This window comes from Sus scrofa, chromosome 13 (genome assembly GCF_054392235.1).
Source record: "Sus scrofa isolate SSC_HxYL_T2T_F1_AM1 chromosome 13, Sscrofa_HxYL_maternal_Yorkshire_Landrace_v2.0, whole genome shotgun sequence".
In the NCBI taxonomy this organism is placed as follows: domain Eukaryota; kingdom Metazoa; phylum Chordata; class Mammalia; order Artiodactyla; family Suidae; genus Sus; species Sus scrofa.
In genome coordinates this window covers 66,111,711-66,139,249 of record NC_139395.1, presented here as the reverse complement: position 1 = coordinate 66,139,249, position 27,539 = coordinate 66,111,711, and the positions used below count along the sequence as shown (strand labels likewise).

General features: G+C 40.5%; 1 protein-coding gene across 9 annotated transcripts in view; it reads right to left on the bottom strand.

Moving 5' to 3' along the window:
* Positions 1-27,539, bottom strand: part of MITF (melanocyte inducing transcription factor) — a 243,903-nt gene that overhangs the window by 121,658 nt on the left and 94,706 nt on the right. Inside the window, exon 1 of one of the 9 annotated variants that reach the window (XM_084987176.1) lies at positions 19,495-19,633. The gene's annotated coding sequence lies outside the window, so the exon portion shown is untranslated. 9 annotated transcript variants of the gene reach the window in all.

Sequence of the window (27,539 nt, the reverse complement as noted above, 5' to 3'; positions counted from 1 at the left end):
GAAATGGAGGCAATTTATAAATATGATAAACATGATTCTCTCATCAGACACATAAAAGTCAAGACCATTTCTAGGATAGGAGGGATCAGAGCAAAGAGTAGTAGGTGAATACAGACTCTCGGTCCATGAGAATATGGAAAAGAGAATAAGGAAAAGAGTCGCCAGCACGAGGTGAAACTGGCAAGGCACCTCCAAGAGGAAAAGGCTGATCTCCAGGACCAGGGGAGGTCCATTGACAAAGTCAGGAATATACTACCGGTCCAGCGCCACTCACCTGGGGCTGGGATGCGGCAGCAGGAAAGTAAGAGGGAGGTTTCTGTGAGGATTCTCTCCTGCCAGTCATGGTCACTCGATGCCTTTTCACCGAATCCTAATCCTCTGAGGACGTGGTTCTCAACCTGGGACAGTATGTCCCCAGGGTAAATTTGACAAAGTCTGGAGACACTTTTGGTTGTTACAAACAGGGAGACAGGTGCTACTGGCATCTAGTAAGTACAGACCAGGGATGCTGTTAAATATCTTACAGGGTTCAGCACAGCTCCCACAATAAAGGCTATCTAGCCCCACATGTTCAAGAGTGCTAAGGCTAAGAAACTATTTTAAAGTAAGCATCTCTCTCATACGAGAGGCAAAGCAGTTTCAGAGTGGTGTAAGTATTAAATAAATAAGCAAAAACTTCAGTGTGTTTATCAGACAGCTTTTCAAGTCTGTGGGACAGAGTGCATTGACATACCTGAGTGATAAATGCCACAGTCTTTTGGCAATGTGTAAAAATTGTTTGGAATGATTAAAGCCATCACACAGAGAGCGAAGCTTAAGGAGGAACAGATCAATGAACTGAAGATGATGGACACAATGGATTGGCACAGAATAGTCAAAAGGAATAAACTACAACCACATGCCTCTGTATGGATAAAGTTAAAAATAATACTGTAAAAAGGAAAGTCACAGAGACTACTGCCATATGGTTCCATTGTTTAAAGTTCAAAGTCTAGTTTAGAGATGCATTCAATGAACACCAAACTATAATGAAAAGCAAAGGAGTGATTAGCATAAAACTCAGGGTTAACTCAGTGGGGGTGGAGAGGTAGAAGAGGATGTGATCAAAGGTGAGGTTCCTAGGATGTTTCATATCTCAGGATGAATAGTGTGCACATGGTTATTTATCCTATTGTTATTTATCTTTACTAAGCTGATAGGCTTTAGAAACTATACGTGTTGTTTATTTTTAAAATTTTTTTAAAGCATTAAAAAGGAGTGCAGGCAAAGATACAGAGATAACAAGTTTGGGTCACTCATTAAGAAGGATGATAGTGAATTTTGACATGTCTGGCTAAAGTACCACCAGGTCAGAGGTATGACTCACTCTCCTTTCCCCTTAACCCTCCATGGTCTGGTTACTTATCTTATCTGTCAACACCAAACTGCATTTCCTCTGCCCTCACATTTATTCTGCCATGATCCAGCTCTGGCCTGAAGTGTTCAAGTGTTCTCCCCACTCCTCTCAATACATCCCACACCTACTACTAGATAACTCTTCCTAGAGAATGGTTTTGTTGTTTTCATGCTACTACATAAATAAAATTAATGGTTCATCAACACAGAAGGAATGAATTTCAAATGTCTTATTTAAACTGGCAATCAAGGTCAACTCACCTCTTAAGTCTTAACTGTCTTAAAAAGGGCAACCAATAAAAACAGCATGCAGTAGGAGTTCCTGCTGTGGCGCAGTGGAAACAAATCCTACTAGTATCCATGAGGTTGTGGGTTCAGTCCCTGGCCTTGTTCAGTGAGTCGGGGATCTGGCATTGTTGTGAGCTGTGGTCTAGGTCACAGACTTGGCTCGGATCCAGCATTGCTGTGGCTGTGGCATAGGCCTGCAGCTGTAGCTCCGATTTGACCCCAAGCCTAAGAACCTCCATACGCTGTGGGTTAGGCCCTAAAAAGAAAAAAAAAAAAAAAGCATACAATAGTTCCCCCTCTTTATTCATGGAAGACACGTTCCAAGACCCCCAGTGGATGCCTGAAACCGTGAGTAGTACTATATATAGTACATGGATATATTACACCGATAATACTACACATTTTCCTGTACAGGCATACCTATGATGAAGTTCAATTTACAAATTAGGCATCAGTAAGAGGACATCTGAATTGCCAGTTCACACTTTTAAACTTTGGCAACATTAAGTGAAATAACGGCTCTTGAACGTGATAGCTCATCTGATTACCTAGATGGCTACTAAGTTACTAACAGACTAGATGTGCTGGACAGAGAGATGATTTGCTTCTGGGGCAGGATGGAGCAGGACAGTGCAAGACTCCATTGCACTACACAGAATGGTATGCAACTTAAAACTCTGAAATTGCTCATTTCTGAAATCATCTATTTAATATTTTTGGATGGCGGTTGACTACAGTTAACTAAAACCGTGGATAAGAGGAGACTATTGAACTCATTCTCTAACCCTAGCTGTATGCTCTTGATTAGATTGTTCCTCTTGCCTGGTACACCTGTCATGCACTCACCATCCCTTTCTACCAAAAGTCCTATGCATTCTTCAGTAAAATGCAATAGAGATGCATTACCAAAGGTGAGGAGTGGTGCAAGTGGAACACTCAGAGGCTGTTGCTGAGAGTGTAAACTGGTATAGAGTCTTTAGGAACGGTTGGTAGTATCTACCAAAGCTGAACATATGCATCCTTTATGACCCAACAATCCCGCTCCTTGGCACAAAGCAAACAGAAATGTATACGTATGTTCATGGAGCATGTAGCAATGATGTTCAAAGCAGCACCACTCATCAGAGTGCGAAACTGTAGGCAAACCAAAGATGCATCAACGGCCAAGAGATAAATAGTCATACAACGAGATATTTCCTGGGAACAAACTATTGCCACATACCGCAACAGGGATGAATTTCACACACATAATGTTGGGCTAAGGAATCCAGACATGGGAGTACAGGCCTAACTGCTCCATTTGCATAAAGTTAAATAACACCCAGATAGTATTAATCTATGGTGTCATAAGTCAGGATAGTGATGACATTAGGGAGAAGGAGTAACTAGCAGAAGGAACAAAGATGCTAGTAAGTCTGTCAATGTTATATACTTTGATTAAAAGTTAATCTAAAAACATTTTGAAAATCTACCCATTCTTCAAGATTATACCTTGATAAACCTTCCTCACTTCAACAAAAAGCATCCATGATCCCAAGGAGATACATTTTTTTTCCCTCTGTCTGAATTCCCATAGTACAAATCTACCTTAAAATTACCTTTTTATTTTTTTGCCTGTTACCAAGTTGATGGTTATGTAAACCACTGAGCACATGTACCAGTATTTTCCTTTATGATTTCTCATAAAGCACTGCCTTGTAGTAGCTAATCAAAAAATACTTACTGGAAGTTCGAGTTGTGGCTTAGTGGGTTAAGACCCCGACAAGTATCCATAAGGATGCCGGTTCAATCCCTGGCCTTGCTCAGTGGGTTAAGGAACTGGTGTTGCTGTGAGCTGTGGTGTAGGTCACAGACCTGGCTCAGATCTGATGTTGCTGTAGCTGTGGTGTAGGCTTCAGCTGCAGCTTCAATGTGACCTCTAGCCCAGGAACTGCTATATGCCACAGGTGCAGCTGTAAAAAATGGGATCCTGATATGTAGCACTGGGAACTCTGTCTAGTCACTTATGATGGAACACGTAATGTGAGAAAAAAGAATGTATACAGGTACATGTAACTGGGTCACAGTAGAAAAAAAAAATATATATATATATATAAATAAATGATAAAAAAAATTTAAATAACTTCTGTGCATAATGTGAGAAAAAGGAATGTGTATGTGTATATGTAAGTGGGTCACCCTGCTGAACAGCAGAAAATTGACAGGACACTGTAAACCAGCTGTAATGGAAAATTCTAAAAATCAAAATTTTTTTTCAATTAAATAAACTATTGCCATGTTAAAAAAAAAAAAAAAAAGAAAAAACCCTGCTTATGTGATTTTAAGAGTTACCATTGTGCCACAGGGGAAACGAATCCAACTAGTATCCAGGAGAATAAAGGTTCAATCCCTGGCCTTGCTCATTGTTTCAGGGATCCAGCACTGCCTCAGGTTGGATCCTGAGTTGCTCTGGTTGTGGTGTAGGCCAGCATATGTAGGTCCAATTTGACCCCTAGCCTGGGAACTTCCATATGCCATGGTGCAGCCCTAAAAAAAAAAAAAAAAAAAAAAAAAATGTGTGATTTTAATGACCTGTTTTGCCCCTTTCAAAGCAAATCCGTATATCTCTCTGAGTGTGTTGGGGACAACTGTAATTCCATTTTAAAAATTATTTATTTTTACTTACATAATGTGAACATTCACCTTTTCTGGTGTACATAGTTTTAAATGCACAGATTCATGTAACCACCACAATTAACATACAGAACAGTTCCATCACCTTGAGCACTCCTTAGGCTGCCTCTTTGGAGTCTAAATATCACCCATCTCCAGTTCCCAGAAACCACTTATTTTTCTTTTCCTACAGTTTTGTCTTTTCCAGAATGGCCTAAAAATGGAATCATTTAATACATAGACTTTTGAGTCTGGTTCCTTTCCCTTAGCAAGTGTCTTTGAGATCCATCCATGGTGTTGCAGGTATCAGTACTTATATGTTAATTACTATTCCATTGTATGGATAAACCATGGCTTATTCATCCTTTCACCAATGAAAGGACTCTTGGGCTGTCCCCAGTTTTTGATGATTGTTGAGTAAAGCTGCTATCCTTTTTAAGAGTTTTTTAAAGAATATCTGCAAGTGGGAGTTCCCATTGTGGCTCAGCGGGTTAAGGACCTGATATTCTCTGTGAGTTTGTGGGTTCAATTCCTGGCTTCGTTCAGTGGGTTAAGGATCTGGCACTGCCACATGCTACAGCATAGGTCATAGATGTGGCCCAGATCTGGTGTTGCTATGGCCAAGGTGCAGGCTTGGCAGCTGCAGCTCCCATTCAACCCCTAGCCCGGGAATCTTCACATGCCACAGGTGCTGCCATAAAAAGAAAAAAGAAAAAAAAAGGTATATATATGTGTGTGCAAATGACTCATCCAAGGTCATACAGTTACCAGTGATGAAACAATAAGTACTCAAAAAAAACTTGACTATGGGAAAACCAGGAGTCGACAGTTTCTCCCTATCAATGAATCCAGCTCATAAGGTATTTTCTGTAAAGAGATTTCAAGCTACCTTTTCTATATTTAGTGTACACTAATGGGCCAGGGATCTTAAGTATCCAAGTAAAGCACTTTTCTAAAGGCTGCATCTTGCCAATGTGACCCTATGGCCACACTACTATAAATAACACAGATGCCTTGATCTGTGTTCAGCTATTCATCAGTGCTACGTAAATAAGTGATTATGCCCCGCCGGCCTCTGCCTTTCATCTGACCTAGTGGACTCACCTGTGATGCACAGAGGGGACAGTAAGTGACAGGCTTGGCACTTGGGGGCTCTAAGAACATGCAAGGAAAAGGGCTACTTCAACAATTATGTAGAGAGGTGACTACAGCTGCACTTTTTTTCTGTTGATTTAAACACAAAAAGCATATGTCCAAATCCTCGGGGGCAGAATGTCCACATCACAAAATTTCCATTAGCTGGCATTTCAGGATATTCTTCTATGAAGCCAAGACATAGCTCAGCCAGGGTCGAGGCCACGGGGAAAGGAAATGCCCCAAAAAAACATTTCAGGCAGGGTTCTGAGCTGCACCTGTCACCCTGGCTGCAGAAAACACGCTGGTTTTAAGCTTTGAAAACTCTAAGTGCTCTCTTATTTTCAAATGCATTTTCAATGTTCTTCACTTGTCCCCTTCACGAGCTTGCTAGTTTTGATATCATATTTGTTAATGGGTGATTTTCCACCCTTACATTATCTTTGTCTTCACCAGTGAGTTTTCCATTGTGTATAGCACAGGGAACTATGTCCAGTCTCTTGGGTTAGAACATGATGGAAGATAGTATGAAAAAAGAGAATATATATAGATATGAACGACTGGGTCACTTTGCTGTACAACAGAAATTGAGGGAACATTGTAAATCAACTACACCTCGATAAATAATTAAATTTAAAATGTTTTTAATTTTAAAAATACAATGAAAAAATTTGAAGTAGTGAGATAACTCTTTCTGTAATATCTCCATGATAGGGACTAAAAAAATTATGAGAACCTCATCCTCCAGGCCCTTTCAAAAGCTAAGCAGTAATGATAATAGTAGCTAATAATGGGAAGTATGCTATACGCTCCTGCGCCAAGCATTTTGCATTTTACCTGGTTTTATTCTTCACTAACAACCCTCTCATTTCAACACTGTTATCATGATGTCCCTTTTACCAGTGACAATGAGGCTCTCAGAGATTGCATCACTTGCTGAAGAGTTTGCAGAGAAAGAATTCAATCCAAGTCATAGTCCAGTTCTATAGAGCCTAAGCTCTTAAGCCACAGGCTATCCCCACCCCAAGGCCTTAATCATAGAGATATTCATTTATCCAGGTACTCAAAAAAATATCATATTATTACAGCCATCCAAGGAAATATGAAAAAGAAATGCTCCTCTCTCTAGGTGCTCCTTACATGGAGGGCAGAGACTCCTATAAACAATAATATCTTAACCTTTTTGTTTAAAAACTTTTCTGAGAATCAAATGAAAACTACAGGCTGTCTCCAGAGAAAAAGTCACACAAGCACAGACACACAAAACTCAGGCAAATGCTGGGGCCACAGTAACTATCTGTGAGCTGCAAGGGTTTTGATTAAGGGGAGAGCAAAGTATTGTGAGAACTCGAAGGAGAAAGCTCCGTGTATGAAAGTCCTGAAGACTGAGAATTCACTGGGCAAAGGAGGGACTTCAATGAAGAGGTACGCTCTTCAGAAAGCTGGTAGCAGGAAAAAGATCTCAGGAGGAAAGATGAGGAGAGCTGGAAAATAGGTAGCAGATCACTAAAATACCTCAGATAAGAGTTTCCTATTTCTAGGAAGGATGTGGTGACAGTGAGGTATGAGTGCAGGCTCTGGGGTCAGAAAGAACTGGGTTCACATCTTGTGGTATGCAGTGGAATATGCCATAAAAAGAGACAAAATCTTGCCACTTTCAATAACATGGATAGACCTTGAAGATATTATGCTAAGTGCAATAAGTCAGACAGAGAAAGACAAATACCATATGATTTCACCCATGAAAATTCTTTTTTAAAAAATGAACAGGAGTTCCCGTTGTGGCTCAGCAGGTTAAGAATCTGACTGGTATTCATGAGGATACAGGTTCAATCCCTGGCCTTGCTCAATAGGTTAAAGGATCTGGCATTGCCTGGAGCTGCAGTGTGGGTCACAGACAAGGCTTGGAGCCTGCATTGCTGTGCCTGTGCTGTAGGCCAGTGGCTACATCTCCAATTTGACCCCTAGCCCAGGAACTTCCATATGCCGCAGGTGCAGCCCTAAAAAGACAAAAAAAAAAAAAAAAAAAAAAGAAGAAGAAGAACAAATTAAATCCAACATAAACAAAGACATGGATACAGAGAACAGAGTGGTGTTTACCAGAGGCAAAGGGGAAGGGGCTGTGGTGGAGGGGGGTAGGCAAAATGGGTAAAGGGCTCAACAGCATGGTGACAGATGGAAACTAAACTTCCGAAGCTGAACACACTACAGCGTATATAGAAGCTGAAATACAATACTGTACATGTGAAAAATATGTTATAAACTAATAAAAATATATAAATAGAGGCATACCTCAGAGATATTGTGGGTTTGGTTCCAGACCACCGCAATAAAGCAAATATTACAATAAAGCAAACCACATGAATTTTTTTTGGTTTCCCAGTCCATAGAAAAGTTCTGGTCACACTATACCACTGTCTATTAAGTGTACAATAGCACCATGTCTAAAAAAACCCAACATATCTTAATTTTTAAATATTTTATTGCTTAAAAAATGCTAACCATCATCCAAAGCTTCAATGAGTTGCAAGCTTTTTGCAACAGTAAGAGCAAAGATCACTGATCACCATAACGAATATAACAACAAAGAAAAATTTTGAAACATAGCAAGAATTACCAAATGTGACACACAGACATGAACTGAGCAAATGCTATTGGAAAAGTGGCACTGAGAGACTAGCTTGATGCCTCTTTGCCACAATCCTTGAATATATAAAAAAGGCAGTATCTGTAAAATGCAATATACCAAAGCACAGTAAAACAAGATGTGCCTATAAAGTCCCCTACAATGGGAAAGAAATAAAGAGGGAGGAAGGGAGGAAGAGAGAGACAGAGAAAGAGATGAAGGAAGGGAGGGAGGAAAGGGAAGGAGGGAGAGAGGATGGAAGGAACCAAGTTCAAATCTAGGCTCTTCCCCTTCTTATTAGCTATACACCGGGGGAAAATTAAATCCCTCTAAGCCCCAGTTTCCTTGGCTGTAAAATGGGGACGAGAAGAGCCCCAACTTAACAGGCTGTTGTAAGATAATCCATGGAATAAGGCATGATGCGCACTTGACACAGTCATTACGTGTGAGCATTCAATACAATGCAGGCATTACTATGTGCAAATTCATCACCAACACCACCATCCTCACTCCGAACTGATGCTAACACGGCCTCCCTCCCCAAAAGAACTCCTCCAAACAGAGCCAGAAAAGAACTCCTTGATTTATGCTTGGGCCAACCTGCTACATTCTTAGATTCCTGAAGCACTGGAGCAGGATCCTTGCCCAAATAAAGCCCCAGTGCAAAAAGCCACCTCTCAAAATACTCTCCTTGTAAACTCCTTGTATACCCACACCCTATTACTTATTCTTATGAATCACATCAATATGTGAGAAGCAAACTCTAAAATAGATGGAAAAAAAAATTTGGATGTTGAGATACCTATGTTCAGTTTTTCCCTTTTATTTAAATATCACTGTCTGCTCTTTCCTTAAGTGAGAATAGAGATTATCAAGAGCTACACAGAAATTACATATTATTGTCAATACTACCATGTCCATAACAAAAGTCCAAAGACATAAATTTTTGCAAAGCCCTCTGCATCCGTTAATGTCACAGTTCCTGGCCCGGCATTACTCTGTAGAAAAGGAAAAATGGTACAGACTCATTTACTCCACTCTTCTTCATCACTGTGTTCTCAGTAACATTTTACTTTAGATTCTGAACACAGTCTAGGAGCTAACATAAAAGTAATACACTGGAACCCATCCACAAATGCTCGAGGAAATGTGTGGAGAGTGTTTTGTTTTGATTCCTCAGCCATGGTAATAGACAGAACATTCATGAAAACCCTTGCACTGAAAAATGTTCCATGGCCAGCCAATATCTGCCAGAATGATATTGCCATACAGTCAGCACTGGAAAAACAAAGTCATGAGAAAACATAACCATTCGCATCTTCCTCAGAAAGCTGGCCAGGATATCTGCTTCCCTCTGCCATTTGGGGCTGACAGCAGCTACAAAAATCACAATAGTGCCCCAACTTGAAAGCACAGGAAAGGAAAATACAGGGCTTCCAATGATTCCCTACCCCCAGACCCACCAAACTGTCAGAAATTCACCAAGCTTTCTTTCCCCTTGAAATGTGTCCTCCTGCAGAAGCACAGCAGTAAATGGATTCACACCATCAAAAATTGCATCTGGAGTGGACAAGCAATGAGATCCTACTGCAATGCACAGGGAACTCTATCTAGTCACTTGTGATAGAACATAATGGAGGATAGTGTGAGAAATATATGTGTGACTGGGTCACTTTGCTGTACAGTAGAACTTGACAGAACACTGTAAAACAACTACAATGGAAAAAATAAAAATAATTTTTAAAAAAGTACAAGTAAGCAGTAGAAAACCCAATTGTCCTAGAATAAGAAGTAGAAGAATTTGAGGAGTTCCCATGGTGGCTCAGCGGTAACAAACCCCACTAGTATCCATGAGGACATAGGGTCGATCCCTGGCCTCGCTCAGTGGGTTAAGAATCTGGTGTTGCCATGAGCTGTGGTGTAGGCCAGCAGCTGTAGCTCTGATTCAAGCCCTAGCCCAGGAACTTCCATAGGCCACAGGTGCAGCTCTAAAAAGCAAAAAAAAAAAAAAAAAAAAAAAAAAAAAAGAGAGAGAGAGAAAGAAAAGTAGAAGAACCTACTCATTAATTGAGGACAGAAGGAAGGAATCCTGGCTGATCAGAGGACAGACTGGCTAACACATGAGGGTGACAGCAAGAACTGACAAGCTGTGAAACACGTGGAATGTGATGGCACTGAGACATTGCCCACGTCTCACCAGAACAAACAAGGTTTCACGTTAGGAAGGGCTCCCAAGTGGCTTTCAGAAACCCTGGTCAGTTCTCAAGACACTGAACCAAAGCAGACTTTGAGGCCTACCTAAGAAAACTAGACAAGCAGGAGTTACACAGCAGACCTTTTCTCCCCTGTCCAAAACTCGTCCTATGTGAAAGAAACTTCTATCAAATCAAGGATCATCAGTTACTAATGCCACTAACACAGTCCATTTAGTGGAAGCAAATTCTTTTCATACCTCTGCTTCTCTATCTCCTAGTTATTCTTTCCCCTAAGCAACACCCTCCAGGAGTAAGAACATAACCTCTGACTCAAACTACCTGCATCTGCATGACATGCTCTAAGGCTCCAGCCTGCCATTTGTAAGTGACAGGCACAACTAAATGAGCTAAGGCCAGTAAGTCACTGACACTCTGCCTGGCCTTGACTTCTTGACTTTTTTTTTTTTTTTTTTTTTTTTGCCTTTTAGGGCCACACCTGTATTTTGCATACAGCAGTTCCCAGGCTAGGGGCTGAATCAGAGCTACAGCTGCTGGCCTATGCCACAGTCACAGCAACTCGGGATCCAAGCCATGTCTGCAATCTACACCACAGCTCCCAGCAACGCCAGATCCCTAACCCACTGAGCGAGGCCAGGGATCCAACCCACATCCTCACGGATACTAGTAGGATTCATTTCCACTGTACCACAACAGGATCTCCCTGATGTCATTTTAATCTTTTAAATTTTCTCTAATCCTAGTGGGTCTTTCTTGGGAAGAAAATAGACAGAATGCATATCTTTGCTGTATGACTCCAACACTGCTTTATAAAAGACTTGAAAATGTATGTTTGCTTTGATTTTATCTATCCTTTAACAAATACTGATTAAGTTCCTACTATGAACCCATAGGTACCATGCCAGAAGTTGGGACATGCCAATGAACAACAAATACAATAACAAAGACACAGTCCAAGTTCCTTTCCTCCATCATATGGTGCTTTGTAGGTGTGGATGGCTGAGCATAAAGAATGTGGAGTCACCATTAAAGAAAAACTCCCAGTACATACGTTTCAGAGCTGGGCACGTTCACTGTCATCAATCTGTGAGACTGTTACACACACTTAGCTAAGACCCTGATTCTGAGATCCTTCATTGGCTTCTATTTATGTTCCATCTGTTAATTGTAAGTATATTTATTGAACACTTACCAAGAGCCAAAAACCAGAATGACCTTGAGTAGAGACTACTAAGATAGGCATGATCCTTCTCCAGTGCAGAATCTCATATTTTATTGTGATGTTTTTAACTGAAATGTAGCAGATTTACAATACTGGTGTTAGCTTCAGGTGTACAGCATAGTGATTTTTTTTTGAAGAGTACATTCTATTATAGGCTATTACAAGATATTGGGTAAACTCCTACATTACACAGGAAATCCTGCTGCTTATCTATTTTATGTACAGTAGTTTATGTATATTGACCCCATACAGAATCTAGCACTTTAGAGACAAGTTCACAGATGTGGTCCAGAGGGCATATGCAGCTGACCCCTAATTTTTACCATTCAGAGAGGCAACACTGAAATAAAAACCATACCTAAGGTCAAATCCTAGTATATCCCCTACCCAGGAACTCTACTCTTCCAGATGTCCCCTTGGGCTACAAGGCTCTTCCCCATACAGCTACATGGGCTCATTCCTCAGTTCACTCACACCTCTATTCAAAAGAAACCTCAGAAGCAAGGTCTATCCTATGAACTTCAAATGAAATGGGAAACCTTTTTGGCTTTATTCTTTTCCACAGTGCTCTTTACCCCTACCAGGACGCAAACTCCAGCAGGCATGCGTCTTTGCCTCTTTTGTGCACTGAAGCAGCACCTGCACACAGTAGGTGCTCAACAAATACTTGCTGAATGAATGAGAGCAGTGTTCTTTTTAGCTGGATGGATGCACACCCATGACACTCTTGCTGAGGAAGCTTAAAGCCCTGAGGCTGGAAAGGAGAGAGACAATGCAAAAATCCAAACCATTAGATATGAATGGTAGGGAAAGAGCCAAGAGGCTGGGAAACATGTGCAAGGTGACTACGGCAGTAGGAAAACATACCCAAGTGTGGTTTATGCTAAACAGCAAGATGAGTGAGGGTGATGTACCAACGTGGTGTTAAGTAATGACAGGTCACATACCCAGAAAGGAAGGGACACAGGGCACATGGCACCAGTCTAAGTGTCACTGGGGGAGAAGGGCATGGTGAACTAGACACAAACCCACCCAAGGGCACATGTTGGCCCATACTTGTTGAGTCTTCAGACTTTTCAAAAGAAGACATAAATCCCGAAGAGAATATAAAAATTAATGATGTCACATTTTGATCAATCCAGAATTGTTTTCAACACTACTTGAGTTACACTAACATCTAACAACAAGAATGAGAATAGAGGGTCCCCAGACCAGCAGCAATGCCTGTCTTCTCTATGACCCCGGGAGTCACAGCAGTGCCACATGCCGGGCACAGACAGATGCCTTCTCAGGGTCTTCACAATCAGGAGATCACCTCTAAGAAGGTTCACCTAAGCTTCCCCCTTAGAACTGAATGGACAAATATTTCAACTTACTTAGCTTTACACTTCTTAATACAAGATCATGAGAAGCCAGCCAATCCTATGTGCAAAACAACATTTTCTCAGAGTCTCTAAGAAGAATTACCAGAACAAAACCCTAGCAAAGAATTGTAGAGCTATGAATGGTACTAGAGTCAAGCAGACTCTAAAATAGGCCAGAGAAAGAGTCGAAATTGTTTTAAATTCTTAACAGGAAAAAAAATAAAAATAAAAAGATCTGAGGGCAAAAAGCCAATCTCCTATTTTTATTTATACCTTGTTTCTTCCCCCAAAAAAGTAACTTAAAGGAGCTTATGTAAAAAGCACACAACACTCCAAGATGAAACAACAATAGAAAACACATGTGCATGGGTGAAGACAAGAGGATAGAAGAGAATCCAAGAAAAAGATATTAAATGACCCTAGGAATAAGATTAGTTCACAAAAGGCATATAAAAGTCTGCACGTTTCTAAAGGTGAGTCACAAATTGCCTTCTAAGCCACAAGGCACAGAGGCCAGTGTCTGCAAGGGCCAGGAAGTTAAAGTAAAGAGGTAAAACAAAGTGAAGAGTGCCAGCTCTGCTTTGAGGAAAACGGCATCACTTTACTGGATCCCATGGTTGCCATGGAGACATGTGACCCCAGTGTTGCCAGATTTGATTTTTCAATAGATACTGGAAATTCAAACACACTTGTGCAAAACCATCTCATTTCCCATGTTGGCAAACTAGTTTTTCTTTTGGTTTTTTTTTTTTTAAGTATCAGTTAAAAAAAACATGCCTGTGGCCATAAAGAGGAAGAAGACATGATCAGTTACATGACTAACTATATCCATAAAATAAAAACCCAAAGTTGAGTAGAAGTACAGTCATTTGTGGTATTAAAACCAGAGAGATACTTCTCCCAAGAACTGTCATAAAAAGGACGCGGTGGAGTTCCCACTGTGGCGCAGCGGCTTAGAGATCTGGTGTTGTCTCTGAGGTGGAGCAGGTTCAATTCTATCCTGGTGTGGTGGGTTAAGGATCCAGTTTTGCCACAGCTGTGACGCAGCTTGGATTCAATCTCTGGCCCCAGGAACTCCCATATGCTGCAGGCTTAGTCCCCCCAACGCCCCCCCCCAAAAAAAGGACACAGTAACACCCGTTAAGATAGGTACCCAGGACAATCAGGATTCACAGGGCTCTATGTCATAATGATCTTCCAAGAAGGTAAGACCATAAGATTACATGTAATGTAATAAAACTAACTGCCAAGCTTGGGGGGAGATGGGGCTGCATATTCTCAGATTTAGATATTTCTGCTGGTCTGGATTATTTCAGATATGGATTTTATAAGCAGATTTCCCTTGATTATTTTTTAGCCAATGAGCCCTTTTTATCAGTGTAAAACCCTCACAGACTTCTTTACCATTATTTGACAAATCAAAGTAAAAGTGAACTTGGAAAATCATTTTCAAATGACATTGCCTTCCTTCCTCATTATTTTAGAGCATTCAGAGTGACAGAGAACCCTCTGGCCCTTGGACTGTAAGCCATAAATACTGGTTTGTCGTAGCAGCACTTGAGAAGTACTGAGCAGCACCATGGGCAAGGTCAGAGTCCCTGATGAGGACCTGGAGTGAGGTGTTCTACAGGGCCCTTAAGCTCAAGGCCATTCACTTTACTGGACCATCCATCTGGCAGCAGGACCGAATTTTGTGAAGGTTGAAGAACCTGCCAGTCACCAGCCAAGGAAGGATACAAAGGTAGGACCAATTATCTACACACACACACAAAAGTTTGATATGAAGCTCAAGGCCACACAGTGATGGTCCCTGGAATCCCTGGGGTGGTGGAAGGACATCTGGGTCCCAAACTGGGCTCTTGACATACCTAGAACCAATGCAACTTTATTTCATTTATCTCATATATAGTTAGTTCTCTTATAATGCTTGTTTTGAAAATGTAAATTTGTTCAGCCATGGTTGATAAACTAGGGAACAATGTGAGCATAACCCACAAGAACATGGGTTTCCTTGTGCATGATTTGGTACATGAGAAACAACAGGTGAACACAGAAAACCACACCCAGCTGAATCAAGCAGTGAAGAAATCCACAAAAACCATACACGCCGCAAGCATCTGCCCACTACCTCAGTGTACCATGCATGTTACACACTGCAACCACCCACTTCTTTGCTATAATTTTCACCTGATTTCAGACAAGTCTTCATCCACCACTTCACCAGCTGAAATCCTTCCCATGAGCCACCTCCACAAGCAAATACTAGGTCTTTTCAAGGCAAGGTGCCAAGTTTATGCTGTATCTGCATATTGCTTAACAATTTAACAAGTGTAAAACTCTTTTTCTGAGGTTCCTATCTCTCCTTTTTTTTTTTAACATTACTAATGAAGTTTTTGGGTACTGTGTCCTCAGCCCCACTTTACCTATAGATTCTATGGTATCTGCTGCATGATTTTGCATCATCTGATGATTTTTTTTTTGTTTAGAAATGCATCTGCTGTGTTAGGCCACAACTGACTATACTGGAATCCTACATAAAATGCTGTTTGAAAACAATGATTTCACTAGAATGGAGGGTCTCCTTGAAGCTACCATGCTGCCCCATTCCAGGGAACACCACTCATACCATATATGATGTGCATCATTTCTATTATAAATTAATTAACTTGTCATTTAAAAAACTGTTACATAAAGGCTTTTATGTGTCTCAAAGGACTACCTTTCAAAGAATACATGTGCTCACTTTGGAAAATTAAAGGAAAACAAAAAAAGTATCAAAAATAAAAATCATTCCTCCTCTTAACAGGCAAGCATCTTGATGTTCTTCCTTTCAGACTTTTAGCTTTGCACATGTAAGACCCTATCCCTGCCAAATGCACTATTTTGCCTGACCTATTTATCTTTACTTGGCTTTAAAACTGGCCTGCCACTTCTAAAGCAAATATGCTTACGTTTCTTTAAAAAAAAAAAAAAGTGCTGCCAAACTGACTCAATCATTTAACATTAAATGAGCACGCACTGTCTGCTTAGCACTAGGCTCTGTGACACGAAAATTAGAATATTCAATAGGCTGGGCTTAGCCACCCAGAGAAATTTCTTAAAAGTTTCCAAATGTGGCACAGTTGCAACATTTCTTGCCCTTAAGATTAATTACTATTTTCATTTCAGTTCTAAGATTTGTTAAAAGTATAAATTATATAAATAGCACATTTGGAAAAGAAAAGGAACTTGTATTATCAACCGCCTGCAAATTACAGCTTCAAGAATTCCATTCTGCCCTTTTATCTGTCACCTTTTCAAATACTGTACCACCAGAATTAATGACACAAAACAAAGCTGTATTTGAATATTTCCATATGGTAAATACACATATTAAACTGTCATGAAGACTGCCTACTAATTTTCCCTCTTTATTTCTTCCAGTAAGGTTATTTTAAGATGTGTGTGTGTGTGTGTGTGTGTGTGTGTGTGAGAGAGAGAGAGAGAGAGAGAGTATGGGTTTAAGAGTTTAACAAATTCTGAGGAAGATATAGATGGACATAGATACAGACACATACATATATGTGTGTGTGTGTATGCATATGTATCAAGACTGAACGCAAATATATATATATATATTTCTTTCCCACAAAATGTAAAATAGATATGCTATTCTATATATTTAAGTTAAATGCCCTAACAAGCAAGTAGGCGTAAAAGGCTGTTTGGGGTTGTGTTGTCTCTTGCCATGTGATGAGATGCTGAGAAACACTAAGAAATGAGGGCAATAAGGACAAAATCAAAAGACTCTAGATAATCCACACACATGTGCTTTGAAATCGCTGATAACTGATTTTACTCTCCTCTTAAAAAATGAAATAATAATAATTTTTAAAAATTGTAGGAGTTCTCCTGTGGAGGGTGGTATTGTCACTGCTGTGGCTCGAACTCTATTGTGGCATGCATTTGATCTCTGGCCCAGGAACTTCCACATGCTGCAGGCAAGGCCAAAAAAATAAAAAAAGAATGAGGAAGAAGGTGGTCTTAAAAAAAAAAAAAAAAAAAATTAAGCTACTTAGCTGAGGCATATGCAGGGTCCAAACCAGGGGAGGGTAGGAAGGCCGGAAAAGGTCACAGGGTTCCATCTCCAGCCATTCAGGAGCCCATTTCCCCATGTCACGCTTCTGTCTAATTGCTGAAGACCACTGTCTCACTATCCTGTTCAGCGGAAACTGGCACAACACTGTAAATCAACTATACTTTAATTAAAAAAAATAATAATAATCCACCACCAACTTCCATTAAAAAAAAAAAAACCCAAAGCTTGTAGTTATCCAATAAAGGACTGTAGAGGCTAACAAAAAGAAAGAAAGAAAGAAAGAAAGAAAGAAAGAAAGAAAGAAAGAAAGAAAGAAAGAAAGAAAGAAAGAAAGAAAGAAAGAGAAAGAGAGAGAGAGAGAGAAAGAAAGAAAAAAGAAAAAGCCCACTGTCAGAGTTCCTGTCATGGCTCAGTGGTTATCGAATCCAACTAGAAACCATGAGGTTGAGGGTTTGATCCCTGGCCTTGCTCAGTGGGTTAAGGATCTGGCATTACTGTGGTATAGGTTGCAGACGCGGCTAGGATCCCAGGTGGCTATGGCTCTGGCGTAGGATGGCGGCTACAGCTCTGATTCGACCCCTAGCCTGGGAACCTCCACATGCCATGCCATGGGAGCAGCCCAAGAAATGGTAAAAAGACCAAAAAAAAAAAAAAAAAAAAAAAAAAAGCCCACTGTCTGTTATGATAACCATCCACTTCCAGGTGGCAGGCAAGCCTTCGGTCAAGATTCCTTGTCCCTTCCAAAGCAGCTGTGTGTGTGTGACATGGTGCAGGAAATGTTCCAGCTCACCCTGGGCAAGAGCTTCCCTCTCACCCCAGAGTACTTCACCTTGGTACACTGAAGAGGCTGCACTTGAGAAGGGAAGACAGTGAACCCCAGAACTTTTCCACCAAAGCACATCTCAGCGGAGGAGCAACACTCTTGCAGGGAGCGTGGGAAGCAGGGCCTAAAGCCCGGTCTGAATCCACCATCATCAAGGGAGAGGTCTCCCAGCAGCCTCACATCTACTCTGTAATATACCCTTGCTTTGATCAGCAGGAAACAGTGTCTAAATGACTGACCTGCTGCATTATGGAAACTTCTGCAACCCTACCCCAAATACTCAAGAACTGCTGATGCTCTAAAAGATGGACCACATTAACCTCCCATTTCATGCAGCCCTCGGCACAGAGCTTCAGACTCCCACTAAGAATCCCAGTGCTTCGATTTATTTTAAAGTCCTGATGTGAATGTTTTCATTAAAAAAAAAAAATCACCTGAAAGTCCCTTACTTCTTTTTATACATCAGGCTTTCTTGAGGTAGGACTACATTTGGAGCAGATCAATTTCCTCCTTCGTGGGTACTGAACACTGCTGAATGGAAATGCTGAAGCAAGTTCCCTTCTGAGCCTGCAGAGATGTCACCGCCACTGGGAAAAGCTATGGGCCACTGACATGCCCCAGCCCTCACATCACAGTGACCTCCTTCAGCCTGAGAACTGAGGCGGGAGAGAGGCAATATATCTAGAACCATCCTGGCAGAGGATATGATTAGGCTCCTCCAGCCACCTCCCTGGCCCCCACGCCCAGGCTCCATTGCACGCTCTTCCATTTAGAGAGCTATCAGACCCCATTATTCACCAGAGTGTCCTAAAAAGATTTAAAGAAAAGTCCTCAACTGTACTAAATACCGGAAGGAAAAAAAAAAAAAAAAAAAAAAAAAGGAGCCACAAAATGAAAACTACCCTTTAAAAGTAGCTACGGTTAAACATTAAAAAAAAAAAAAAATCACATGATTTTGCTCCTCATACTACAGCTAATGAAAAGGGGCATTTAACATCCAGTGGGAAAAGCGGTGTTTTATAATTTCATCCACAATGACTACAAAGCTCATTTGTAAGAGCTTGGCGAACCCTCACTTCTTCTGCCCTAGAGAACCACATTCTCTGAGGTCAGAATCCAGGAACTTATTCTAATGTTGAGTGTTGTCCTGAGTTCCTTTAAAAGAAAAGAAAGAAAAAAAAAAAAAAAAAAAACCAAAAAAATCCACATTGACTGAGGCACGACATTGTTTTAATACAAAAAACAAAGTGCAAGTTGAAACCATTGTAACATGTCATAAAGCATCCGTAATGGCCACTCAGCAAGGACTAAACTATTATTTTTAAGGTCATAAATAAGCACATACAGCACGCTACACTAAATTATTAGAAACATCCTCTTTAAAAGAAAGGGTCACAGAGGGCTCTGGCTCAGTCACACTGCTCTCCACACGCCAGCCGCAGAACTTACATATGACCTTTGCAATTCCCTGTGCCAATCCTTTCAGCACTCAGACATTTCACTTTAAAAATCAGGGAGAGGTGAGGCAAAGCCATAAAAACCAGCAGCAAGGACACTAGAATATGCTGGAATAAGATAACTGTCTTTCTCACAGAAGAAATGTAGGCATTGCTGAGGAAGAGAATCTAATGCAAAAGGCAACAGTCAGATCTCCTTGACCACTTACACTGTAAACCCAGAAAAGCAAAATCCGACTTACCCTGGGAAGCCATCCTATAGGCTGACTCAGTAAAGCAGCCAGTTGACGAGCCAAAAACAGCTACAAACCAGGGCTCCAAAGACTCAGTGGGTTTAATCCTCTCATGCACCTACTAACCCCTGCTACTATGTGTGCATCTGGCTTTTGTTAAAGCACTTCTGCAAACGTACAGAGGATGAGTAATCGTTCAGACTTGGTAAATCATGCCAAACCCATCACTAATAACAGTAGTTTCATTTACTCATCACATTTTTGAGTGCCTTGATTTTATTTTTTTTAAGCAAAATTAGTGTTTTTTGCTGATGCAAATTCCCCGCCACCAGAGCATGCACACAGTACCCAAGATGCAGTAGGCTGCCCTGTATGTGCATAACTTTTTCTGAGTCCTTTTCAGCAGTAAATGATGACCCAATATGTCAAGGTACAGCCTGCTTGATAATCTGTCTTTAACATTAGTATCACCACTCTTTTCCTAAATAAAATAAAACCTCCAGCCAATGCACTCTTTCATCTCTTTCATTGAAAAGGGCAGTCATTTCGTCACAATAATTAGAAATACTGATGAGTGAGAAACACTGAAGCATAAATTCATCTCTCACTGTCTCCTATAATCACTGTTGCAATCTTCCATGTATCATTCCCAAAATTTCTATGTACACAGTATGCATCTGAGTGTGTACACACACACACACACACGCACACATGCACACACAAACATACAAGCACTCTTCCAAAAAACTCTTGGGGCCTCATGGATCTTGGACATCAGAATTTTATAGATTTTGCAAAGATAACAAAGTATACACACAGTCTAAATCCCTAGGGAGGTCAGGACAACAGCTCATAATCAACTGCCTTAAAAATTCTGCCAGAAAATGTGAATATTCAACTAAGAGGGATAATAAAAACTATAAATAGCCTCATGTCATTTCAGGTCAGGTAATTCTGCCAAGTAAGATTTAAAAAAAAAATCATTCAACATTCAGACACTTGAATTTTGGAATTGTGGATAAGGGATTTCAGCCCTGTATTTGTCTCCCAGTTACTTACCAAGTTTTGAAAACTTTATTTTTATTACAAAGGTAATTGTTTAAACATATAGGAATAAAATTAAAGTCATCTCTAAAATCCCTTCACACAGAGAATTGAGCTGTTATTCACTTATGTGTCAAGTGACTCCTGGGAGGACAGACTCTGTGGGGATATGAAAAAATCAAAGCAATTGGAATTCCTACTGTGGCACAACAGGATTGGTGGCATCTCTGGGGCATTGGGACACAGGTTCAGTTCCTGACCTGGCACAGCAGATTAATGACCTGGCATTGCCACAGCTGTGGTGTATGTGGTGTAAGTCACAACTGTGGCTCAGATCTGATCCCTGGCCCAGGAACTCCATATGCAGTGGGGTGGCAAAAAAAAAAAAAAAAAAAAAAAAAAAAAAAAAAAAAAAAAAAAAAGAAGTAGGTGGAAAATACTACACGTAGTTCTACAATTGCTAAATAAAAATGTCATAGAAATATTAAAAAACATTAAAGCAAGAGTTCCCTGGTGGCCCAGCAGTTAAGGATTTGGCACTATCACCGCTATGGTGCAGGTTCGGTCCCAGACCCAGGAAAGTGTCACATGCCATAGGCGAGGCCCGAAAAAAAAAAAAAAAATTTTAAGCAAACATAAATCTTATTTTCAAACAAGGTAGAAACTAATACCTGTTTTAAAAAATGAGATGGCAATGTGCTATCAAAGTTTAAAGGAGGTGTCAGGTGAACACATCATCTTTTAAGCTACCTCGAACCTTTTAAGACACTTCTTATGTTTGGAGAATTCTCCTTCTTAGGAGTTTACAGGACAGAGGCAGCTTCGACTCTGCCTCTGCATTTGGAAGCCAAATGTTCACTTTACCAGACTCCCTTGCAGGAAGGATGAGCACATGCCTTAAGGTCTGTGGAAGAGCTATACCTGGGCCTAGCTGGGCAGAACTATATGCTGACAAGGCAAGAAGCAGCTACATCTGGAAGGCCCTGGGTCTAGGGGCCTGGGCACGTGGCTTAATGCTCCATGTTGACAGGACCACTGATGCAAATTGTGGTATCCAGGCCCAGCAGTGGCATCATTAGAACCCCCAGTGGATCAGTGCTACAAAATGTCAGGGGAGGGCTCCCAGTTACTGTGCCTGAGGTCTGCATCTCTGGCCTCCTAGGGCTCCTGGGCTCCTGAAAATCCTTTAATAAACTCTACCTAAATGAAACAGAGTTGAACAAGTAAAGAAATCTGACCGCTACAAGGAAGAAAGTTAACAAGGCAACATGACATAGTAAAAAGAACCAAAGATGAGTGAAAGTCAAAGAGAGTGGCTTTCAAAATTTGACTCTTATCCCCACCCTGTACCAACTGTCTCTAGGCTCATGGACAAGCTTATTAGATTATCTGAACACGCTTTTCCCTACCTTCTTTTTTTTTTTTTTTTTTTTTTTTTTTTAAGACTGCACCTGCAGCACATGGAAGTTCCCAGGCTAGGGGTTGAATCAGAGCTGCAGTTGTAGGTTTACATACACTACAGCAATGCCGGCTCCGAGCTGCATCTGCAACCCACACCCCAGCTTGTGGCAACACAGGATCTTTAAACCACTGAGCGAGGCCAGGGATCGAACCCACATCCTCAAGGGCACTATGTCAGGTTCTTAACCTGCTGGGCCATAACAGGAACTCAATTTCCCTATCTTTAAAATAATAATCTGTACCTTGCCAAACTGTTCATGAAAAAGAAATGAGCTCTTTCATTTATCCATTCACTGATTCAAATATTTATTGAGCTTCTATCATGTGCCACACAGTATGCTAAACACCAGATACAAGAGTAGCCAGATGTAGCAAATAAAACTACAGGTCATCAAACTAAATTTGAGTTTCAAAAATTAACCACAAATATTTCAGTATAGCATGTTCCACATTTGAGACATACCTATACCTTTTTTTTTTTTTTTTTTTTTAATGGCTGCACTTGCAGCATATGGAGGTTCCTGGGTAGGGGGCTAAATCTAACCCGCAGCTGTGACCTAGACTGCAGCTGCAGCAACACCAGCTCCGTTAGCCCACCCTAATGGGCCAGGGGTAGAACCCATGCCTCCGCAGCAACCTAAGCCACTGCAGTTGGATTCTTAATCCACTGCACCACAGCAGGAACTCCGGAGATATATTTGAGATATACTTTTTAAATGCTACCCCCATTTGAGACAAACTTAGACTAAAATATTACTCACTTTGATCTGAAATTCAAATTTCATTGGGTGTCCTGTATTTCACTACGGCAACACTTGGTAACCACTAGTGCATGAAAGAGGCAGAATCCCTGTTGTCATGAAACCTCAGTCTAGCACTGGGGGAGGGAGGAAGGCAGGTGACAGGTAATAAACAGGCAAACAACTACAGTGTAACAGTGTAAACAGAAAAAAGGGCTATGAGGGTGATCAATGGAACAATTAGGATGGAAATAAAGAAGAACGTGTATTTAAACATAGGACTGTTAAGGAAAAGCTTGTGTAGGAAGCTAACTCTGAAGGAAAGACTGTACAGAAGGAAATAAAAACCTCATACAATAGCAGAGTATCTGGCACAAGGTCTAGCCCAGAGTAAATGCTCAATCAGTGTGCATTTCATTCCTTGGCAGGGCCAGGACTTCACCTCTTGGCTCACCCAAGTCTGGCTGTGCGGCTTGGGTTGGAGAAAGTTAATAAGAAAGGGTAGACAGTGACCACCAATGGCTTCCTCCTTCAGAAGGTCTGGCAGCCACCATCTGTCTACAACCTCATGAGAGGTCCTGAGCCAGAACTTCTCAGCACAGTCCTGCTAAATGCCTGACCCACAGAAACCATGACAGATAATGAAATGATAGGTATTGTTTTCAATCGCCATGTTTTAGTATGGCTTGTTATGCAGCAATAATAACCAAGTGTTGGCAAGAATGGGGACCACCCAGAACTCTCAGACACTGCTGGTGGAAATGTCAACTGAGCAACTGCTTTGAGAGCTCATTGGCAGTACCTAGGAAAGCCAGATGTACATACACCCCGAGCACCACCCCAGCTCCATTTCCACTGGCACTGCTGTATTTCTGGTGCTTACCATTTCCCACAGGATACCCTCTCCCTGTCTCCTCTGCTGGACTTCCAACACCCCATCCAACAATTACACACACAGCCCCAAGACTGAGCTTCCTGATGTTCAACTTGCATCATGCCATTCTGCTGCTCCAAAAATCTTCCCTATATAAACTTAATAATAAGCGTTTGCTGATTGAGGGCTTGTAAGACTCAAATCTAGGGGTTTTTACTAACTTGGCACTGAGGAGCAGAAGACAGAAAGCAAATAACCCAGCATTCAGAGCTTTACAAAGGCAGCTCCATGAAATGTCCTCCAAAAAAAAAAAAAAAAATGAAACCCATACCAGAAATCAAGACTGTGGCAAACTACATATATGGAAATACATCTTCAAGACCTATGGCTACCCATTCGAACAGAATGTCACAAGAAAGATTGAGTAACATCATGATGGTGACAACCAAGATCAGATCTGCATGCAAAGAATGAATTTCAAATCTGAAAGGTCTTCCAATTGCATGAAAAGGGAAGAGAAATGGTGTATGGAGAAGGGAGAGGAAGAAAAAGACAAAAAGGAAGAAAAGGGAAGAAAACCCTTAACCTTCTCTAGAATCTTCTATTAATGCCCTACTCTCTGATGATTGTCTGGGATTATAACATTAGTGGTGGTAATGAAGGGAGGGAAAAATATAATAATTGTAACAACTGCCATTTACTCTGTGCCTGCCACATGCAGACATTATGCTGAGCCAAAAGATACTTACACTGTGATCAGCATTAATGTAACCAGTATTTACACCAGCCACTGTGCCATCTACTTTACAAGCATTATCTTATTTCATCCTCACAGCAATCTTGCAAGATTAGATATTATTATTAAGATATTATCATTATTATTCCCATTTTACAGATGAAGAAACTGAGAGATGCAGATCAGCTAACTTGCCTTAGGTCTTATCTACAAACACTTTGAGGGTCAAGGGTAAAGTAAGAGTTAACAAACAGGGAAACTCAGTAAGAAAAAAACAGAAATGCCTCCTGGGAATATGAAACACGGAAAGAAAAACAAAGAGATGTGTTAAAAGCCAATTTATGGCAACAGAGAAGTGATATTCATGAAACCACAACCAGTGGGGTAGAATACACACAGAGCAACATGAAGAATCATAGTTAACCTGGCAGGATTTAAGCTCCACATTATACACTGAAAGAGTGAGATCTTATGTTCATTCATTTATTCATTCCTCAAATATTTATTGAACACCTACTATGGGTCAGATACTATTTGAGGGGATACAGCAATGAACAAAGCAGGAAAAAAAATGTCCACTTCTATGGGATATCAGGGTAAAAAGAGAAATATGGTCAATAAATACCTAAGCATCTAAGATGTTAAAGATAGCAAGGACTATGGGTGAAAATAAAGCGCCAAGGACCAAGACAGGGGCAGGAGAGGCATGTTATTTTAAACACACATCAGGATAAGCCCAGAGAGTGACAATGGAGCCAAGGCTTAAAGGAGGTGAGGAAAGAGCTCTGTGGATGGTTGAAGGTCGAGCATCCCAGAAGAGGTCAAGCCCCACATGCTGGATCAACAACAAGGAAGCAGGTCTGGCTACTGCAGGGAAGCCCAAGGGAGAAAACAGGAGGAGACACAACTAGATTAAATAACAGGGTCCAATGTGCTAAAGGTTCTTTGGCCATGGGAAACCAGTGATTTTTCAGCTTTGGGGGTCATGAATTACTTTCAGAAGCTGATGGAAGCTAGGAAGCCCTCACCCCAAAAAGTGTACATATGCAAAACACTGTCCTAATTTCAGAGGGTTGACACCTCCATCCTAGACTCCCAGGGTCTGAACATCATCCTACAGGAGATCACTGTCCTTCCAGCTGAACCAAAGAAACACCCTGGATCTAATTATATTAATTGCAGAGATAATGACATCACAGAGGGAAGAGTAGTTTAGGACAGTGGACACCAAGGCTCCTCCAGTCTCTGAGGCTTTGCTAGTTCCATCGTCCTCACCAATTTGGGGAGGCCATGCTCAGGCACCAATGGTCATGAGGGAAATCACATACAAGTGTCACCTTGGGACTCTCTATTAATCATAGGGTTCAGACACAAAACTATAACAATAGTGATCTTAACATCCAGAGGAGAGGAAGGCACACAGCTCATATCCCAAGTGGAACTGGGTGCACTTAGAATCAATCTACCACCTTGCAGCTCATAGGTGTGTATATGTATAGGTGTGTACATATATAGTTATGTATCTTCATTCTTTTAGTATAAACTAGAAGAGAGCAGGGACTGTATTTTGTTTTGTTTTGTTACTGCTGAATTCTCAGTGTTTAGAACAGTGTCTGGCACACAGATTGCTCAATGAATAAATAATGGTTGAATGAATGAATAAATCCAAAGAATTACCTCTTTGCAAATCATTTTAGGAAATAGGTGGATAAAAAATGTCATAGTTAAAAAGACAGCAGAGTTATATGGGAAAGGTTAGGGGATATGGTTAAGGAAGGCTCAGAAAATCTCAATACAACACAAGCCACAATATTCCATGTCATAAACTGTGCCTATGGAAGATCCGAAACTGTACCACCTTTCCGCCTCAGTCATGAAGGTGTCTCACCAATGCTTCTCAAACCATTTGTTATCTGTGGTTTGCACCAGTCTGTCTGTTTTGTTTTGGTTTTCAAATTTCAAATCCAAAAAGACCAATATTTCTGTATGCTATAATAACAATGAATTCTAAGACTAATGAAATGAAAAACAAAACAGACACACAGATATGCAAGCTCAAATTTGTATTAGATTCAAGAGACCTAAAATCAGTCTGTCCAGTTGCTATAAAGGTTTCTGAACACTCGATTTCTCTCTGCAGCTCACTGCTGACCAACACATAGTTCATGAAGCAGTCTAGTCCATGGGTCATACTTAGAGTGGCATGACTCAGATCATACACACACACACACACACACACACACACACACACACACATAAATGCTGGAGATTCCAGTATTCAATTCAGATGCTAATGCTTTTGCTTTCTAGCTGATAACGAGAAAAATAACTCTGTGCTTCCTGATACATTTCTGTCAGATACTTATTTCAATTATCTAGGAATAAAATTATCAAGTACTTGATGTTCAGAATATCATACTCCAAGAATACGTTAAAATAATGACTGTACCTCACTACAAACTATCCCAAGATTTAAACACAGAAATTAGGAACAGATTGTTCACTTCATAACAGATGCTTAATTTGGTAGAATGATTATAATGAAATTTATTTCACATACTTAATATGATGGTAATTTTATATTAATCCTTTTATAAAATGTAGTCTTTATATATTATCTCCTCTGTATATCTGCAGCTTTACAGAAATGTATTTGTTGTGCAAACTACTATGAAGAAGTTTTTAAAATGCTACTAAATGGGTTATGCATAGGCCACAAGTGTTTTTTATTACCAACTCATTTTGTTAACCTTACTTACTTGAAAATTATCCTATATATACAACCTAAATAAAATTGGATTAATGTAATTTATAAATAAAACTGACATATAACTATTCTAAGAAGTAAACAGGATATCTTTTTTTTTTCATTAAAATAGCTCCAGACTGATGAGTGATGCTAGCTAATCTTCTTAAATCATCCTTTATCTCAAAATACAACCTTTGAAACTATAGAAACATAATCCTGAAATCCCTAGTCACTCACAAAGCTTCCATAAGTCAGGCTGAGTTAATGATTTTTCTCAAAGTCCAACTAAATGTGCATTTTGGAGGAAAGCTTGCTTGAGGCAGAACATGAAGTCAATACTCACTGACTGACTTCTTAGCTGGCATCCAGGCAAGAAATCTTAGCTTTGGGCCAAGTGTAAATAAAGGCGAGGAGATTCCCAATGGTACTTATAATATGAATTTTCTAGAG